Source organism: Mus pahari, unplaced genomic scaffold, assembly GCF_900095145.1.
Source record: "Mus pahari unplaced genomic scaffold, PAHARI_EIJ_v1.1 scaffold_6096_1, whole genome shotgun sequence".
Lineage (NCBI taxonomy): Eukaryota > Metazoa > Chordata > Mammalia > Rodentia > Muridae > Mus > Mus pahari.
The window spans coordinates 1-6369 of NW_018392006.1; positions in this window are offsets into that span (position 1 = coordinate 1).

Genomic DNA, 6369 nt, shown 5'->3' on the forward strand with positions numbered 1-6369 from the left:
GTGAGGCTATGCCAGTGCCTGGCAAACACAGAAGTGGATGCTCACAGTCAGCTATTGGATGGAACACAGGGCCCCCAATGGAGGAGCTAGAGAAATTATCCAAGGAGCTGAAGGTGTGTGCAACCTTATAAGTGGAACAACAATATGAACTAACCAGTACCCCCAGAGCTCATGTCTCTAGCTGCATATGTAGCGGAAGAGGGCCTAGTCAGCCATCATTGGGAAGAGAGGCCCCTTGGTCTTGCAAACTTTATATGCTCCAGTACAGGGGAACACCAGGGCGAAGATGTGGGAGTGGGTGGGTTGGATAGTGGCAGGGAGGGTATAGGGGACTTTTGGGATAGCATTTGAAATGTAACTGAAGTAAATACCTAATAAAAAATTGGAAAAAGAAAAAAGAACGAGGGCGTCCTGAGTTTTGCAGGTAAATGGATGGAACTAAAGAATATTATCCTGAGTGAGGTAACTCAGACCTTAAAGGACATTTAAGGTATGTACTCACTAATAAGTGGCTATTAGCCAAAAAATAATAATAATAACCCTACAGAATACCCAAGATACAGACCACAAAACTCAAAAAGGTCAATAAGCTGAAGTGCCCAAGTGAGGACTCTTCAGTCCCATTTGGGAGAGAGAAGAAAGCAATCACAAGAGGGAAGGGAGGGAGGGATCTGGGAGGGAAAGTAGACAGGATGGAGTGGGAGTTGGGGGGAGAGGGGAACCTGATCTGGTATTGGGTGAGGGAAAAAGACTGAAGCTTTGAGGGCCAGCAGAAAGGATATAAACAGGCAACTTCAGGAAATAGGAGGTTGGGGGGACCCCCCAAAATGTACCAGAGACCTTGGAGGCGAAAGACTCTCAGGGCTCAAATGGAGGGAACTTAAATGAAATGCCCAACAGTAATGAGAGGGAATTTATAGAGCCTACCTCCAACAGGAGGACATCAAGTCAGGGTTGCTATCCCACAGTCACATCTCTGACCTATAATTGTTCTTATCTGAAAGAATTCCAGGGATGGAAATGGAGAGGAGCTTGAGGAAAAGAAGGTCCAGTGACAGGCCCAAAATTGGATCCAGCTCCAGGGGAGGTCCCAAGGCCTGACACTATTACTGAGGCTATGGAGTGCTCACAAAAAGGGATCTCTCATGATTGTCATCCCAATAAGCAGCTGAAAGAGTCAGATGCAGATATTTGCACCCAACCAGTGGATAGAAGCAGCTGAGCCCTGTTGTTAAATTAGGCAAAGGCTGAAAGAAGCTGAGGAGAAGAACCATCCTGTAGAAGGACCCACAGTCTCAATTAATCTGGACCCCGAGATCTCTCAAACACTGGACCACCAAACAGACAGCATACACCAGCTGATATGAGCCCCCAACACACATACAGTAAAGGATTTCCAGGTCTATGTTCATTCAGTGATGATGCACCTAACCCTCAAGATACTGGAGGCCCCATGAGTTTAGAGGTCAGGTTGGGTTGGGAGGAGGTGTGGGATATGGAACAGTCGGAAGGTGGAAGAGGGGTAGAGAATGGAATATGGAGTGTAGAAAATAAATCAAAAATAAAATAAAATTTAAAATAATAATTTCAAAAACAAAAATAAGTTGTAAATTTTCTTTTTTTATGAAATTAGATACCCCTGATACATATTTGTTTAGGATGGCAATGTGTTCTTGGTCTACTAATCCTTTGATTAGAATGAAGTGCCCATTTTTAACACTGGGATTAATTTTAGTTTAAGTTCTGATTTGTCAGAAGTTAGGATACTGACATCTGATGTCTTCCTGCTTCACTGGAGTAACTTTGTCTATCTATTCATTCAGTCTGTGACTGAACAGAGACTGAATTGAGTAGAGAATTGAGACCATTTATATTAAAGTGTTATTGATGTGTGTGTTACTTATGTTCATGTTGTTTTTTGTATTGTGTCCTCAGTGATACTTTGTGTTATAGTGATTATGGCTTCATATTTCCCCACAATTTTTCTGTTATGGTTATTTCTCCCATCAGCCCAAAATAATGCTTCCATGTTACCTTTCAATTAGTTTGTTGAGTACAAAATTTCTTTTGGCTGTCTATGTTCTGGAAAATTGTTCTTCCTTCATGAGGGCAGTAGTTTTGCTCAATATATTGTTTTAGTTTGGTTGTCATTTAGCACTTGGAACATATTGCTGCAGAGTCTTATGGCCTTGAAAGTTTACCTGGAGAAACCAGCTGTTTCTATTCCAACACTGCTGTAATTAGTGAAGTTCACTTTTCCATTCGATGTGTTTGGTTTATTTGTAACTGGCAGGTTTTCTCTTAGATTTTTCACTTCACATTTCCTTTTTATGTATACTTAGTGTTTGACCTACAACATGCATGAACATCTTTGTTTCTGCTCTTTTCTGTGTTTTATTTGTGCTCCTTGTGATATATGGATGTGTCTTTGGGATTTTTTTATATAATTAATTTTTATTAGATATTAAATGTATTTACATTTCAAACATTATCCCTTTTCCCAATTTCCCCTCTGGAGCCCCCCATCCCAGCCCCCCTCCACCTGTTTCTATGAGGGTGCTCCCCAAACCACCCGCCCACACCCACCTCATCACGCTGGCATTCCCTTACATTGAGGAATCAGGCCTTCATAGAATCAAGGACCCCTGCTAGTATTGATGCCAAGCAATGCCATCCTCTCTTACATATGCAGCTGTAGCCATGGGTCCCTCCATGTGTACTCTTTGGTTGGTGATTTAGTCCCTAAGAGCTCTGGGCAGTCTGGTTGGTTAATAGTGTTGTTCTTCCTATGGAATTTCAAACTTCTTCAGCTCCTTCAGTCATTTCTCTAATTCGTCAGTTGGGGTCTCAGTGCTCAGTCCAATGGTTGGCTGTGAGCTTTTGTCACTGTATTTGTCAGGCTTGGCAGAGCCTCTCAGGAGACAGCTATAACAGGGCTAGTTTCTTTTGTGATTTTATTGAATTTCTTGTGTTTGCCATTGACTTGGGTTTATTTTCTGTCAGCTGTGCCTATAACTTGATACATAATACTTTCTAGGATTGCACTCTGTCATTGAGCTGCATCCCAGCACATGTCACTTTCTCCTGATAATACAGTTACATTATCTTATTGCTGTGTGCTATGTAAGAAAGATTACTTATCCTGAGTATGTTTGGAGGAAGTAGAATTTTCCTAATTTTAACACTAAGAGCTGCTAATTTGAAAGTGAGACACTGAAGCCACTGTCAAGTAATTATGGAAGAGACCATGAAAGTTTTGGAAGCATGAAGGATACCATGGGGAATACATAGTAAAATATTTTCTATTTCTTTTAAGTGAAATATTATTATTGTTAGTTTGTTGTGTTCACAAGGACTGGGATCAGTTAATCCACACAGATGCAGCCTGGAGAAAATAACACACATGAGAAACCTAGAGCTCAGCTGTTCCTACTCTACTGTTCTCCTGCAGTTAGGGAAGTTAACTTTTCCACTTGATGACACCACTCTGTAAAAATCTCCAGGTGAAAACTGCCTTCTCCAGATAACATGATTATTATTGGACTACAGGGAGATGAGCTGATGCCATTTCTTCCATATAACTACTTCATAGGAACTCATTCTACAGGGGTGTTTGTCAAAGGCCAAACCTGGTGAGTGTTTCTTTTTCACATCATTACAGTGAGAGCTGTAAGTAGGTGACAGAAGGAAGCAGGACATTCTGTAGTAAAGAATTAGAGAAGTCTTTGCCTAGAATATTACTTTTGAACCATATTGTATAATAAGCATTCAGCAGATGGTTGTAGACATGAAGGTATCAGCTGTAACCATTTATAAAAGAACATAGATTTCGCTTAATGTGGTCTCTGATTATATATGTGACACTATAAGGGGGCTATTGGAAAGAGGACAGGGTTCTAGCAAAATGATGGAGAGAGAGATAGGAATGACTAAAGGGTAAAGTTCATCCATAGGTGTTATATAATGGATGAACATGTCATGAAAACCATCATTTTTCAATGAATGGGCATGTAAAAAAGTCACTCCAGATGCAGTAATTTAGAGAGCACATCTGACAGAGAATTGTTCTGAGTGTGTACTCTGTGAATTCCAATAGCCAATGGTGTTAGTTTTCAATTCCTGTAACAAAACACTGAAATACATTATAGGTTGAAAAAGAACACACATTTATTGGTGTGCAGTAATACTTTTATAATATTAAGCTACTTTTCAATTATATTTTGAATTTTCTCATTTTACTTCTTTTCTCCAGTTAACTGACTGTATGTACTTAATACAATGAAACTGAAGCTAGGAATATTCAAGAAATATTAACTAATTTAGTGTTTATCAGTAATTGCATACATTTGAAAATTCTTAGGAAAGTTTCAACTCAAGGCCTAGGAATTATGCCATGCAACTTGTAATGCAGATCTGAGTATGACTGGTTCCACAAAGTCTCTGCAGTGACGCCTCTGTTGCTGCTGCTTTGTCTCAGGGGAAATGGCTCATAAATGTGAGGTTGTAATATTCTAGTCAGTATTTGTGAGCTTACTGTTATGCCCGCAGTAAACTCAATTTCCAAAGAACAATCCACCCATTTTAGTTATTTAAGTGTATCAGTCAATAGCTACAAATTAATACCTTTGTTATAAGTGATCAGTGTTTATTTCTTCTGCCATTATCTATTCCATAAAGATTCCATGGAATAGCTTGGGTGGCTCAGGACTTCATCACCTGAGAGTTCTGAAGACTCATTCTTGCTGCTGACAGTGGACAGTACATCAGCCAACACTGTATCCTTCAGGTGATATCTTGTCACGTTACCTTCTCTCTGAGCACTGTTACTGCTTTTAGGTCATTACCCACTAATCGTGAAGCTAAAATAAAATTGATACTTGTCATCTGTTATGTTTGTATGTCCCTTAGATCACTAAATCTCTACAAAGCAGAAGGCAAAGATAATCATAAATTCATAAACAAAAACTTTCACAACCAAATACTGTGAGGATGAGGAGGTAAGAGAATCTTTCTTTAAACTGCAGAGCTAGGTCTCCTGGTTTCTTGGTCTCTTATTGCACATCTATTGAGACAGTTCTGGGCATACTGCTGTGGTTTTCAGTCTAGGTCAACTTAATAGTGATGGCTTCTCCAATCTTATGATTTTTTTTATCGGCACAATTTGGGTATTAGTCCTTATAACTAAATATTACAATTTAAACTACTGTGAAAGGCCCCAGAACTGCAATTGATTTTCAAGTAAAACAAGTGACTATTCTCATTGGATGCATATGTTATCAACTCTGTAGTCATGGTAGCTATAATCTTTGCTGGTCCACTCTCAGCTTCAGTGAACTCCAGAAAAAGATGCCAATTGATCATTTAGAAGATGTGTCATTTTCTGTACGTGACAAACATTTATAAAGCAATGGATGTGAAAAAAAATCTCTAAAGAATATATCTTTGAGAAAAGAAAAAAACACTTCAGATTACTATCTATTATCTCATATTATCATTTTTATATATTACTCATATTAAATGTGTTATATTAATATATTTTAGAGGCAAAAGTAATACAAAATCATTATCCATATATTTTTGTGCATTTGCAATTTTAAAATTGGATTATGACTATTGTTCTTTCAATTTGGAGAGCAGTGCTTAAGTATCATTCTGGAGTTTTTTATTTAAGAGTCATTTATTTTATTTTATTTTACATATGCAACTTTTTTGCTTGCTTACATTTATTTGTACCACCAACATTCCGTGTCACAGGCAATGGATTACCCCAAACTAAAATCACAGATAGCCATGAGCCATCATGTCACTGCTGGGAATCTAACCCTACTCCTTTGCAAGAGTTGAAAGTGCTCTTAACCACTATTCCAGCTCTGAAGCATTGATCCCAAAGCCTTCTGCAAAGAGAATATCAGTGTGTATCTACTGTAAATACATGTTGAGAGAATTACACGATTCACTCTGGCAATTGAGATGAATCCATTCCTTTACTAGATTAAGCATTTTAGGAGCAAAACTCATATGAATATCAAATGTTTGATTTATCATGTCATCTTCCCGGGGACATTATAGGAAGGTCTCTTCAACTAACTTCTGCATTACTTCCTCACATGCATGCATACATGTGTGGAATATAAAAGTGAAGTTGAAAATATGATTAGGCACTCTTTTTCTTACAAAATGTCAGTGTAGTCATTTTCGTTTTTTTTTCTTTTTTTTATTATTATTATTTCTTTATTTACATTTCAAATGCTATCCTGAAAGTTCCCTATACCCCCCCCCCCGCTCCCTTACCCACCCACTCCCACTACTTGGCCCAGGCCTTCCCTTGTGCTGGGTCATATAAAGTTTGCAAGACCAAGGGGCCTCTCT